The sequence below is a fragment of the Ahaetulla prasina genome, chromosome 17 (genome assembly GCF_028640845.1).
Source record: "Ahaetulla prasina isolate Xishuangbanna chromosome 17, ASM2864084v1, whole genome shotgun sequence".
In the NCBI taxonomy this organism is placed as follows: domain Eukaryota; kingdom Metazoa; phylum Chordata; class Lepidosauria; order Squamata; family Colubridae; genus Ahaetulla; species Ahaetulla prasina.
Window position 1 is genome coordinate 13,837,224 of NC_080555.1, and position 14,758 is coordinate 13,851,981.

General features: G+C 47.5%; 1 protein-coding gene across 4 annotated transcripts in view; it reads left to right on the top strand.

Moving 5' to 3' along the window:
* PC (pyruvate carboxylase) overlaps positions 1-14,758 on the top strand; it is a 146,284-nt gene that overhangs the window by 21,579 nt on the left and 109,947 nt on the right. The window lies entirely within an intron of this gene.

Below are 14,758 nucleotides of genomic sequence, written 5' to 3' on the forward strand. Positions count from 1 at the left end.
CTCTCTGTCCATGGGGGAAGGAACTCTGAATGGTGCTGGGTGGTGAGAATTTGACATCCGGAGGCCGATGAGCCAGGTACTGAAGGCCAGATGGGGGCAATCCCTCAGTCTCCCCAAAAATAACAGATGTTGCTTGCAAGCGCTTCTGGTGAGGAGGAAGAGAAGCGTGGTGGGAGGAGGCTTGGCAGGTGTCAGAGGGGCACCCTCTGGAGCTTTGTGGCTCCTAAGGGAGGGGGGGTTGAGCCTCCCCGCTCACAACATATTCACCTGAGGGCATCACTGGCCGCCGCTTCCTGCATAAGGAGGTCCATGCTTTTCTCGCTGCTGCTCGGCCTCCTCGATGCACGGAGGCAGGAGGTGGCGGGGTTTTTTGCTGCCTGTGAGTTGCAGGCGGCGAGCAGCAGAACGCGTAAACCAGTGATCTGCTGGCTGCCTCTAATCTGCAGTTTACTTGTGAGCACATTTACTCATGAGCATGGTGCTTACGAGTAAACTGCAGATTAGAGGCAGCCAGCAGATTGCTGGCTTTACTTGCTCTGCTGCTCTCCACCCGTAGCTCGCAGGCAGCGAAAGAAACCTCCTCCTCCTGCCGAGTAGCAGCGAGAAGAGCACAGACCTCCTGACGCAGGAAGAGGCTGCCAGTGATGCCCTTAAGTGAAGAAGATGTGAGCGGGGAGCCTTGACACCCCCCCCCCTTAGGAGTCTCAGTTTACTCGTGAGCACCATTGGCCTTTCTCCCTGCCTCTCCCAGCTAATGGTGCTCATCAGTAAACTGCAGCTAGGATCTCCCGTGTGCTTCCCTCACAGGCCAGGCCGGCTTGGAGAAACACATGGGAAGAGCTCTGGTGCCGTGATCTCCCGTACGCTCCCCTCCCTCCCTGTGTGCATAGGTCCACCCACTGCTGCTATCACCCCTCCACCAGTTCTCCCTCCCCCACCCACCCGCTGGCCCATGCCCTTCAGCCTTACCTTTGCCAGCAGCAGTGAGCAGAAGTATGTGGCTAGATTCTGCAAGTAGTGGCGGGGTGGGCAGGCGGGGCGAGCACTGAGCGGGCAGGCTGGCTGAGTGAGTGGGGACCGGGCGACCAGTTTGGGGGCGTGGCTAGTCAGAGATTGCTAGCGGTTCAGCGAACCACGCCAAATTTCTGCTAACAGTTCACCCGAACCGGTTTGAACTGGCTAAATACCACCTCTGACCATGGGTTACCTAGAGTGCCTCCCTCCTGCTCGGGAGCTGCAGTGCTTTCTTGGTGAAATTCCTTTTAGGGCTTGCATTCTTCTAATGTTCTTCTGATGTCAGGTTAATCCATTTCCTTTTTGCACATAGCTGGGCATTGCTGACAGATCACAGCATACCTCTGAGAGGAGGGTGAGTGAGTGCACGATTGGGCCCCGCTGGCTTTCTGTCTCTGCAACACGTGGCTTGCCTTGAAAGACAGTCAAGGGCCCAAGGATGAGTCCCTTCCCAACAGGAGGCTGCCGCTCCCAGTTCTTCACTGCAAGAAAGCCTCTCCTGCCTTGCATTTTGCTTTCCCTTGCTGTCCCTGCAGAGGAATGGGATTGGGGAAGGGCCAGAACAGCTGGTGGGGGAGAATCTGGCTCACAATCAGCGGTGCCTCACATGCTGCCACAAGGGGGCAGGAGAGAGCCAGACTAGAGTCCTGCCGTAGAAAAGGCTTCTGGAATCGGTACTTACCTGGGCAAGAATGAGGGGAGCGTTTTGAATTTACTGCAATATTATTTCTCCCATGTTTGTAGGGAACAAGATGGATTTTTTTGATTTCTTCCTTGCCAGGGAATAATTTGAGATTTAAAAATCAAAAAACTTTGAAGAGGTCTTTGATCAAGCTAGATATCGCACCATTGTCTTTCTGGCTTCCTTCAGGATCCGTTACTTTATTTTCTTTTTTTCAAAGGCATTGTTCATTTGGAGCAATTTCAGAAAGGAAGTTCTAGCTTCCCTCAGGCAGAATTTTTCTTGCACAACATTTATAGGGTTCTGGGTTGAAGTGAAATTGTCAAGTACAAATCTTGGCAGATTAAGCTGAACATTTTCTTAGTTCCATAATATATATTGTCTTCAGAAAAGTGTTTGACAAAGCACCCTATGACAGGTCTCTGGGACAAAAATTACTGTATTTTTTGGAGTATAAGACATTTTTTTCCCCAAAAATTTTTTCTCCCAAAAAAGAGGGTAAAAATCTGGGATGCAGATAGTAGCCCCACCCAGCTTCTCAAATGGAGGTTTCAGAGGCTGAAAGAAGCTTCAGAAAAGAAGCCCCTAAACAGAGCTTCATAAAAAAAGCTCCCAAACAGAGCTTCAGAAGCTTTTTTTCTGAAGTTTTCTGTTTTGGAGGCTTTCAGAGGCAGAAAACAGTTTTTTCTGAAACAGCGTTTTAGAGGCAGAAAAAAAAGCAAAAAAAAAAAAAAGCAAGGCACAGAGCTCACAACCAAGGAACCTGTTGCTAAAATCCACCTCTGGGAACAACTGATTGGAGGCATTCCGGGAAGCCAATTCACTTGCCAATCAGCTTTTTTTAAATTTTCCTCCCCAAAAACTAAGGTGCGTCTTACATTCCGGTGTGTCTTATACTCCAAAAAACACGGTATATCCTCCCAGTACTACCCTAATCTGAACCCCAGTTTTAATTCCCATTTACCTTGGAGTGTTCAGCTTTTAATTAAAAAGAACAAACCATGAAAAGAAACATAACTGTACAGAAAAGTTTCAGTAAAGTTTTCAGACAGCATACCCTGTCTGATTTGTACCTACAGATTGTTGGAAAAGTAAAAACTGACCTCAAAAATAAGGGCACGCTTATGAAAAATGTATTTGAAATGCTTATGCAGGTCAAGACTACTTATTGGGGGGGGTGTACTTTTTATATATATGAAGTGTTATTTAGATATGATTGATTGCTTCTGTGCCATTGAGTTGTGGAATCTTACCAGCCACATGGATAGATTTTCCCCACTGTATCTGTGCCCAGCCTGGCCTTTCAGGTCTTCTGTAGTCCCTGCAATTGGTCATTCTCTTCTTCCTCCCACCTTCTCAGCACCCGGCCTTCACATAGGGCATCTCAAGTGGGGATCCCTTGGGCCTGGTCATTTATGCCCAGAATGACAACTCTAGGATGATTTGTACACTTAGATATGACACAACAACTAAAACACTTTCGATAGGATGGATGCAAAATTTTAAAGAAACAGTCACAATATAATGGTGATAAAAACTGTGAAATAAATTATAAAATTTACTGCAAATTACAACTTTAGAGAAAATTGGTATAAAATGCTTATGTTGAGGGTACAACAATGTGTTAATAATCAAAAGATAAACAAGTCATATAGTCATAAATATTGGAAATGCCTTAAGAATATTTTACCATATCTATGAGCATGTAAAAAGCCACAGAAGTACTGAAAAGAAATATATCACATTATTCAGAGAATGTTAGAAGCCAAATCTGAAATGAATCTGGTTTTTTAACCAGGCATAATTCCAAGACATTAATAACACAAAAATGTCACAATGGATTTATTAAGATACAGTAATGTTCATTGCTTCCAGGGCAAACCTAGTACAATGCTGGAAAAGAATGCATTATATCACTCTGGGAATTTGAACTTGATGTGTCATTGCAAAATTAACACATACATCCACAACTGGTTTAAGTATATTTAAGCAATATTACATATTATACAACAAGGCAAATTAATCACCTGGCGTAAAGAAGAAGGAAAAGTATTTGAACTTTCTAATGTCAATTTCTAGTTTTTAATTTTGGTAAGTCTTAAACACAGGTAGTCCTCAATTTAAGACCATAATGAAGACTTCCCATCATGGTTGTAAGGTATGAAGGTCATAAAATGCATCAGCCATGTGACCGACCTTATTTTATGACTATTTTTGTGGCAGCCGTTAAGTGAATCACCACAGTGGTTAAGCAAACTCCACGGTCTTTAAGCAACATGGTTTTGCTGAAAACCAGAAATGAGTACCAGTTTTTGGCAAAAGCATCATTAAAAAATGGGATGCTGCAAACAGCCGTAAACACAGCCGTGTTGCCCAGCCCCGGAAGCATCTGGGTCACAGGGAGCGCCAAGGGAAGTCCATCGTAACTTCAAAGGGTGGAGGACTGCCTGTGGCAAAATAGGGAAGACTTTGTCACGTAGCTTCAGAGATCCAAAACGATCCATAAAACCTTTCATATTGTCAAAGTAATGAAGTCTGGTTTTGTATGACTGATTTTCCATCAACGGTTTAATAAAACACTCAAGGTACAAGTTCCGTAATCCTTTTACTCATGCACTGTTACTCCCTTTTTTCTTCTTTCATTCTTTTTCTTTTTTTCTTTAAAACAGAGTTCAGAAATAATGATATACCCCCTCTTTATTAAATGACCCCCTCCCCAGTCCCTGGGCTTTGCTGAGGCTGCGGGAGCTTCCTCGTATCCTGAAACAGAGTAATACAAGCCGGGGGCCTCGGGGACCGGGGAATCCTGGGGTCCCTGCTGGGTTGGCCAGTGCGGTCTGCCTTTTCCTGGTTGGAAGAGGATGGCCCGATGTAGGCATCCTGTCTTCCCACCAGCACCAGTCCCAGGTGAATGGAGGGCCTGAGGGACTGGCAGGGGATCTTCCATCCCTTTTGGCTTCTGGTGGGGGTGGGGGGCTCTGCATCAGCCAACGTCTTTCTTGAGAAGGAAGGACGGCCTTTGCTTTGCTTTGCTTTTCAAACAGGCCAAGATGGCCTCAGAAAGAGGTCCTTCCCTTGCAGATTGCCCTCTGCGCACACCCCTCAGGTTACAGTTGTGAAGCCCCAGGCTTTGGTTGTGCAACCTGGGAGATGACCTTGACTTGATTGCTGGCAGAGCAACTTGCTGCAGCCTTTGGGTGAAAAGAAAAGACCCTGGGCCCGGGCAGGGAGAGAGTCTGGAAACCCTTCAAGTCCTGAAGGTGTTTCCCTTCAGCATCTGGGGTGGGTTTGCTCAGCAAGTGGTATGGGGTTGGCTTGGAAAAGGGGAGTCAAATAGAGGAGATCACACGAGATCCCTTCCTAGAGATCCTGCCAGGGACAGAAGCACTGCCATCCAAACTCTCCTTCGATCTGGCTCAGCAGAGTCTCTCTGAGTCAGGATCTGTCCGATTTCCCTTGTTTCCCCCCTGCAGTTACCCAGTCTGCGTGTGGAGGCAGCTCTCTGCTCCAGGTCAGTGGGGCTCGGGGTGAGCCGGCTAAGTCTTTGATGGAGCTGGCCTTGAACCTCCTTGGTGGCCCTGCCAACACTGGTGAATCATTAAGCCAAAGTTGATAGAAAGGAAAAGGGACCCCACCCCCCACCCCGCATTCCTGCTTTGTGAAGGGCAGGGATCAGCCGGGACTGCGAGGCAATCGGTTTGCCCTGTGGATGGAAGCAAGGTTGGCTGGCTCTTGTCACTCCATCCTTTCAGCTGCTTTTCCTGCTGAGGCTGCACCCAGCAAACACAGCCGTCTCAGTAGTTTGCCGCTTGTTTATTCTTAGACAAATCCTGCAGCCAGCTTCCCAGGTAGATCGTGCAAAGCATTTGGTAAAATTCTTAGCAGCAAAGTCATCAATAAAAAAAAATTGCTGTGTTTTTTCAAGTGAGCTATTTCTGTATTTTCCTTGCTCTCTCCTGGGCCAGCCAGGCTCTCTAGTTGCAGTTGGGAGGGAGGAGGATAGGACCTTCCCCAGTAGTAGTTTATTACACACGCACATGCACACACACGCACACACACAGCCTGTGGGGCACCGTCCTTCTTCGTTTATCCTCTGGACTGGGCGAGGCCCCCCAGGTGATGATGGTGGAGCAATTAAGGAAAATGCTATTTTCCTTGGGTTGGGTTGGGTGATGCCCCCCCTCCAAAAAGGCCCCCTTCCTTGGGTGGTTCCTAATGGGTGGTGGGCAGCTTCTTTGCGATGCCTCCTTTGCCTTGTGATTTTGACTTGGTCTTGCTCTCTGAGGCAAGTGGAGGGGGAAGGCAATTGCCAGGCTCCCTCTGGGCCTGAGCCCACCTGTGGGAAGAGGCTCCTTGCAGGGACAGGGGTCACGGTTAGGAGCCGTGGTGGGACCACTTCGGGAGAACCGGTTGTTAACTTTCTGAGGAGTTTGATGAACTGGTTGTTGGAAGAAATCATTAGGGCAGAGAACCGGTTGTTAAATTATTAAAATCCCACCACTGGTTAGGAGCCCGAGGGGCGTTGGTCAGGCCTGGAGAAGGGCAAGGACAGAAAAAGGGAAAACAGCGAGACCTCCTGGGTAAGGGGCACAAAGGGGCTCCGTTTGCAGCTCTCTCCCCTTAGCTGAGTTTTGGAAATGGCTTCCTCTGAAGGTAGCTTCCCTAGTGCCGGTTGCGGGTGCTTCAGGAGCAAGGAGATGGCGTTCACACAGCACGTCTAACCAGGCCAGATTGCCTCTCTGTTATTTGCCAGATCCTTGTTTGCTCTCCTGCAACGGTCTGGCCTTTCTCCAGTTCTTCAGGCTGTCTCAGAGATCATACTAAAAGCTTTGGTCAGACCATCAAAAGGCTATTCTTGCTGCTCCTGTTTCACTGATTCTTTTTCTAGGCCTCTAACCACCACTGAAAGAAATTGCAACCAATTTTTACAAGACTTATTGCATGTTTGTCGGTGGCTGTGAAAAGCCAATTGAGGCCAAGATCTGGTCTGGTCTGTTACTAGGCTCTTTCAGAAGGAATTACTGAGGGTTTGGTACCTAAGGGGGATCTGGAAGGGATCCACCAAAAAGAGAATCACTCAGAGAAAGGAGAGTTGGAAGAGTTAACAGAAGCACGTTCTAAATTTTGTGCGTGCTCCCGTTGCGAACCAGTAGTAAAGGTAAGTACAACCCATCCCTGGTCTGTGGGTGGTTGAAGAATTGCTGGGAGGGCTGAGTCAATGGGGATTGAAATGGTGAGTCTTTGTGTAGATGTTTCTGTGTTTGGCTCCTTTTGATCTAGCTGGGATTTATATCCTGGAGCTTTTCCAGTCAGTACAAAAATCCTTTGAATTCAAGGTGAGCTTTCTTTCTAGACAGCAGCCACAGCACTAGTCTCGGCTCACTACGAGAAGGCCAGGAGGCAAGGCAGGGAGGTGGGCTCTGGAAAGAGAAGAGGGCCCATGAACAGGAGGGGCCCCCCTGGCAGCTGCTGTGGAGTGGCCGGATGCCAGCATGCCTCTTCTGGAACAGCAGTCGGGAGGGGTGTTTCACGGAGATGCATGGCACAAAATGTCTTCACTTTTGCAGGACAGCGAGGCACTCCAAAAATCACACAACGCTGCTCAACCTTACCGCCCTGGTGGGTTCCCAGGAGGAGCAGGCTAAGATTTGGGGACTGCTTTATCTGACCCTTTAAGGATTGCTAAATGTGTTCTGGAACCTCCCACTGAGGTAACCAGCAAAGGCGTGGAGTCCTCTGATTCGGGGTTCTGCACTACACTCCCATGACTGGAGAACTCTGGCGTGAAGATAAATACACCTCTCTCTTGGCGGTTAACCTTTCAGGTGCTACTTTTTAATGCTCCGGCTTGATCAGGAACCCCATCAGGCCGTCACTCATGTCCTGGTCACCTCATGGCTTTATTGCAAGATGCTCGACATGGGTCTGCCCTTGAAGACTACCCAGAAATTCCCACCAGTCCAGAACGCAGCGGTACAACATGGATTGCACTGTTGGCAGTTTGCTTCAAGGTGCCGGTCGTTACCTGTGAAGCCTTCCTGACATGGGGCCTGCTGGCTCAAATCTGGCCAGGTTGGCATGCTCCAGGTTTCTCCAATGAAACACAGCCATGGAAGCTGGTCTTCTTTGCCACAGGGCCTGGCTTCTCCAACAAGGCTTCCCCTGAGATGGGGTGCGCCCTCCCCCCCGCCGCCGTTGCTTTGGGGGCATTTGAAGACTCCCCTAGGCCTCTTGCTGGGTGGAAGAGTGAGTAAAGCCCCTTTGGATTGTGAGTTTCTGTCTCTCTTTCTCATCCCTGTCAAGTTTCTGTTAGAGCCACCCAGGTAGTTAAGAGTTGGGTGGCCTTTATGCTTTCTAAAAGATTTGCAATAGAGTCAGTGTGCTTGTGCAGGATGATTCAATGCTGGAGGAGTAATTTTAACAGCTCTACGGAAGTGGGGATTTCGGGAGGGGTTGGGTGATCAAGCAAGATTTAGAGCAAGAAAAGACACTTTGAAGAAGCCCCTGTGCCCATTGGATACAACCTCCTGCTGGGCGCAAGAACCTCCCCCCCCTTTTTTTTTCTGATGGTAGGGGCAGCATTTCATCCATTCTCCAGAATTTCTCAAAGACGGTACACAAAGATTAGCCTTAATCCTAAACCAGTTCCTTCAGTATCTATTGTGGTTTATCTGGCTCTGAAATGGGGATGCCTTGCTATCTCAATCCTCAATCCTGGCCTATTGTCTTGGTGGGCGACATGAGCTTTTTTTTGGAGAAGACTAAACCAAGATAGGAGCTGAGCAAAGTTCTGCCTCTTTTAGTTATTAATTAACATTTTGTTAATTTCATTGAGTAGCTGCCATCCTTTGTCAGAGTTTGCAGCATATTCAACAGGCACACGAGTAAATGAACTTCAGCAGGATTCAATTATATATAAGAAACTTCTTTATATATAATACCATAGACAAGGGGACGCGGTGGCTCAGGGGCTAGGACGTTGAGCTTGTCAATTGAAAGGTCGGCAGCTCGGCGGTTCGAATCCCTAGTGCTGCCATGTAACGGGGTGAGCTCCCGTGACTTGTCCCAGCTTCTGCCAACCTAGCAGTTTCAAAAGCACGTAAAAATGCAAGTAGAAAAAATAGGGACCACCTTTGGTGGGAAGGTAACAGCGTTCTGTGCGCCTTTGGTGTTGAGTCATGCCGGCCACATGACCACGGAGACGTCTTCAGACAGCGCTGGCTCTTCGGCTTTGAAACGGAGATGAGCAGCGCCCCCTAGAGTCGGCAACAACTAGCACGTATGTGTGAGGGGAACCTTTACCTTTACCTTTATAGAGCAGAAGTCAGCATACAATATCAGGAACACAGAAGCAATATTCATAAAAGCAAATCATTGCAGAGTAGAGAGATACAGAGGCCTCATATTGTACAGAAGTCCCAAACAGTTCAGCAAGTCTAAGCCACGCCCACATTCCAAACTGACCCTTATGGCCCCCTACAAACAAATAATTTAATTTTGAAGAAGCCCTCAAAATCCCTTTTGACTTAATGAATTTAGCAACTCCCCAGTTTCTCACAATGCAAAGCCCTTACTTGACCACTTCAGCCTCCAAACCTCCTCATCAAACTCTCTGCACTTTGGCCTTTTCACCCAGATTGCTCAGACTCTGCTCCTAGACAAGAAATCTCTCCTGTGGACACAGTTTGTGCCCTGGCTCTTTGCCTTAGCTTGTTAATAATAATAATAACAGAGGTGGAAGGGACCTTGGAGGCCTTCTAGTCCAACCCTCTGCCCAGGCAGGAAACCCTACACCATCTCAGACAAATGGTTATCCAACTTTTTCTTAATTTTTTCCAGTGTTGGAGCATTCACTACTACTTCAGGCAAGTTGTTCCACTTATTAATTGTTCTAACTGTCAGGAAATTTCTCCTTATTCTAAGTTGCTTCTCTCCTTGATTAGTTTCCACCCATTGCTTCTTGTTCTACCCTCAGGTGCTTTGGAGAATAGTTTGACTCCCTCTTCTTTGTGGCAACCCGTGAGATATTGGAAGGCTGCTATCATGTCTCCCCTAGTCCTTCTTTTCATTAAACTAGACATAACCAGTTCCTGCATCCGTTCTTCATATGTTTTAGCCTCCAGTCCCCTCATCATCTTTGTTGCTCTTCTCTGCATTCTTTCTAAACTCTCAACATCTTTTTTACATTGTGGCGACTGAAACTGAATGCAATATTCCAAGTGGGGCCTTACCAAGGCATTATAAAGTGGCACTAACACTTCACGTGATCTTGATTCTATCCCTCTGTTTATGCAGCCCAGAACTGTGTTGGCTTTTTTGGCAACTGCTGCACACTGCTGGCTCACATCTAAATGGTTATCCACTAGGACTCCAAGATCCCTCTCACAGTTACTACTATTGAGCAAGGTACCCCATATATGGTACCTGTGCATTTTGTTTTTTTGGTCTAAATGTAGAACCTTACTTTTTTCACTGTTGAATTTCATTTTGTTAGATAGCACCCAATGTTCAAGTCTGTCCAGATCCTTCTGTATCTTGAGCCTATCTTCTGGAGTGTTGGCTATTCCTGCCAGCTTGGTGTCATCTGCAAATTTGATGGGTTCCCCACCTATCCCCTCGTCCAAGTCATTGATGAAGATGTTGAAGAGTACTGAGCCTAAAACAGAGCCTTGGAGTACTCCACTGCATACTTCCCTCCATGTGGATGTAGTTCCATTGAGGACTACACGTTGAGTGCGGTTGTTGATCTGGACGGGTGGATGAACGTGCAGGTTTTTCCTGAAGGTGATGCAATCTGGTTTAGATTTTGGGATGTTCTCAGTTAGAATCTTGTAGGAGAATTTATGCAATGCTTTGTTGAAGTTGGGGTATCATTTCCACTTCATTCTTGTGGTAAGATAAACTAGTAATTCTGTTGGAAGAAAGAGCAGGTTGGCATTGTTTTAGAGACTGGAACCGAAGGTATTGGGGGTTGATCACAGAACCATTGGCAGTAATTAGTGTATGGGGTGTGGTGCAACCCTGGGGGTGGCTTTGTGTCTGCGTGTCCCTCAACAGGCTACTTTTGGGTCCCTTGGACTCTGAAGGGCTGATGAGTCCTGGGGGAGGACAGCCAGGACGGGGGTCCCACCGTTTTCTCTGAGGGTCATGCATTTGCCCAGCCAGACATGGCCACGTCTGTCTTTGTTTGAAAAAGCAGGGGCGGCCTCGCTGGAGCCTTCCATAAAGAGGACCCGCTGTGCCCGCCTGGCATCCCATAGCCTTAGAGGGTGGGGAACCTGCCACAGGGCCTGTTCTGTTTCCCTCCCCCAATACTCCCAACAAAGAGTCAGTCAAAGGCCTCCTCTTCTACTTTATTTACATAGATAAATGTCCTGGCCACGTCTACCCACGGGCCTGCCAAGTTTCTGGAGATAACGAGGAAATTATAGATAAGGCCAGAATTACTCACGAATATATTCTTCCCTCCATTGATACAGTTTGCCCGCGCAAATTCATTGCTTTGTCTAAGACAAAAAACCAGGAAGTCCCGCCTCCTATTTATAGTCTCTGCAGATGTCACTGCATGACCATCATTCCTTGGCTTTGTCCCAACGCTTCCTCTGCTGCGCGCGCCGGTCACGTTCCAAAACTGTTCTTGGGGCGTTGCCAAATCAGAAGAAGGCTCGAGAGAATCAGGCCTTGCCGGCCCCTCCTCCTCCCTTTGAGTGGGTGCCAGGGAGGGAGAGGGCTCAAGAGAAGCAGGGCTTGCCAGGTCTTCTCCCTCACTTTCTGAATCATCCGAGTCCAGGAGTCCGGGTCCAGGAACCTGGGTCACAACAGGGCCTCTCTTGGCGACCAGGCTGGTGAAGCAGCTTTGCAAGGCTTGATTGGCTGCTTGATTGCCTAGAGCAGCCAAAGTGAGGGACCAGATGATACAACACGGCCCCAGATTGTTTCTAAGGGTGCCTGAGACAATACATTCTGCCTGGGCATCTCAGACCTAGTCAGAGTAAGTGGCGGTCAAGCTGGAGAGCACCGGAGTGGCCCAAGAAGGGAGTAAGCTCCGCAGTGGAGGGACAGGAACATGGGAAGCAAAGAGAGCGGCTTTGTCGGAAGGCACCTGATCAGCCCTCGAGGAGTCCAACTTGGTGGTCAGTGCAGATCCAATGAATTGGAATCCAGGATTTCTCCTGGCCCGCCTGGTTCTTCCCGCCTCCCCCATCAATATTTAATTAGAATCTGCCTCCCCATCCCCTAAGTCCATTATTCTGTCCTCTGGCAGAAGAGAGAAGAGGCTGTCTGGCCATGTGGTCTCCACCAGGCACCCTCAGGGAGGCCTCCCCTGAAAGGATTTGCTTTCGAGTAGACTTCCAGCTTTCTAGAACCTTTCTCCACGTCTGGCACCCTGAACCGGGAGTAGCCCTCAAGATGTCTTTCCCCAACTAGAGTCATGTGAAACAACTGATTCCTGTGATGCAGAAACAGCTTTTTTGGATGCCACCAAAATGGCCTAACTTTGTTTTGTTTTTGCAGCCACAACCCATTCTCATTTAATGTACAATCAATTGTGATTAGCCTGGTTCCTTTCACTTCTGTGGCCTAGTTGAAATTTCAGTCTATTATGTTCAGCCTATTTATCTGTCTTAACAAGATCATTTAAATTTTTGTCTTTCAAGCTATTAGAAGATCAACAGCATTTCTTTTCTATCGCAAGTCACCCAGTATTTCTCCACTTTCTCAAACAATATTTAACGGTCTCAACCAGAGCATCCAGAGCAGGGGTGAAATGCTCCTGGTTCGGACTGGATCTCCCGATCCGGTAGCTATAATGGTGGGTGGTTCAGAGAATCAGTAGCAAAAATCCCTGCTGCCCCCCTTCCCCCCGCATGCCCAGCTGAGCTGCGTCATCATCGGAGGTTTTTTTAACTTTTAAAAGCATTTTTTCTTCCGCCAAAAACATGCTTTTAAAAGTTAAAAAAAAAAGGCTCTGATGATCGCGCGGCTCAGCTGGGATTGTCAGAACCTTTTCAAAGCATTTTTTCTACAACCTCTTCGGCCGAAGAGGCTGTAAAACAAAATGATTTTAAAGGGTTCTGGTGATCAGGCAACTCAGCTGGGATCGTCAGAACCCTTTCAAAGCATTTTTTTGCAACCTCTTCAGCTGAAGAGGTTGTAGAAAAACTGCTTTTAAAAGTTAAAAAAAAAAAGTTGGCCACGCCCACCCAGTCACATTACACCTTGGGGGGGCACCAAGCCACGCCCACAGATTTTACATTTCACCCCTGATCAAGAGGCTCAGTCTCATTCCTTCTTCTGCCTTTCTTCTCGGTCTTTTTGGAGAACAAGGCTGAACTGAAATAGGAATGGAGGAGTTGTCCTTTTTCCTCCCTGCTGGCCAGAATGTGGCCACATCCACTGAGCAACTGGTCCAGGGCTCTTGGTCTTTTGCTTTCTAGACCCAGGAAACTATTTGTATTCTTCGCATCCGTGGCTGACTTCTGATGACTTTCCTCTTTGTTCTTGCTTTCAGGTTGTTAGCAAACCTTTCATGTCACTTCCGCCCTTCCTCCCGACTGTCTGCAAACCTGCTTTGAGCATCTCCTTTTTTAGCTGCTCAGTCTATTTTCCAAAAGCTACTCCTGGTGATGGTTGTTATTGTTGTTACTGTTCTTAGTAACATTGTAGCATTTTCTTTGAATTCCTATTGGATAGTTTATAGTTTGAGTGTATAGAAAAATGTAAACAATTCAACTCTCAAATTAAATGAGTTGGAGAATTGCAGAATGCCAGGCGTCTGATCCCCCTCCTGTTTTTGAAGCTGATAGTATTTTTATGCCCCATTTGCAAGTTCTAGAAAACATTTTATTTATTTTGCACTTAAGATATTCTTAGCCTTGCGTCAATTCAAGCTCTGTGCCAAGGAAAGGCAGATTCTGTGTCATGAAATAAATTATCCAGCTAGTGCTAATTTGCATACTTTCTTTCCTGCATAGTTTAATCTTGCTAAATGGGAAAAGAGGCAGAGGCTTGCAAAGCAGCACCAATCAACCCTTCCCTGGTTTTGGAAGAAATAAAAAAACCCTCCCGCCCCCACCACATGGAACAGGGAAGGGAAGGCACAGGGGTGGGGGGTGGGGGGGGGTTGGCAAGTTCTTGGCCCAGAGACTCCTCAACAAAAAATGCTGAAAATCTGAACAGACCATAAACTGATATTGATTTACTTCCTACGGTATGGAATTACTGAGCTAATCAAGATCTGTATTTAAATACACTTACATACACACTGTCAAATAAAACATAATGCGCTAATGCAAGTTGGTAGCTTTGTTGAAACGCATGAACCTGAAAAAAAATGAGTTTCTCCAGCCACCCACCCAGCCACCCAATTTCATAGATTCTTGTAGCTTTGCAAGAGCACTTTTCCCAACCCCTTGGTATCCCTAATTCTCCTGTCTCCAGAATGGAGTGATATGATTTTCTGCCATTTTGAGGGAGGAGACAAGAAAACCGTAGCACAAAGGTTACAATGTTGGAGGCAATGTTGGAGGCCGGCCTCAGGCTTCAAACAAAGGGTGTGTGTCCCTTGGTCTGTTGAAAGAAGCTGTGGGGGGGAAGCTATGAGAGAAGCCTCTCCCACACTGGGCTGCCTCCTTATTCCAGTGGCATCCAGAGGTCCAGACCAGGGCACCTGGTCAGGGCGCCCAACCTCTGATACTGGGAAAAGCCTGAAGTGGGATCCCCCCCTTTTCAACACCCCAAGGCACCTCTTTGCTTGAAGCCTGAGTTGATTATTACAGTCCTGGAAGCAGCAAAGAGAACCCGAAAAGAGTCAACCAAGGACTAGCAGCACCTGCTTCCTCTGCCTCACATTTTCTGCCTGGGAACCGGAGAGGCCGTGTTGCTCTTGAACCTGTGACGGGGGACACCCGTTAGGTGTCTGGACAAGCATTTCATGATTTACTTACCTGAAAAGAGGAGAGGGCTTACTTTAAAGCTTCTCACCTGGTGCTCCCACGCTCCTTGAGTCTCCATCCACGCGGCAGCTGCATCTTGGAATGGGCTGCAACTGAAGGCCCAGCA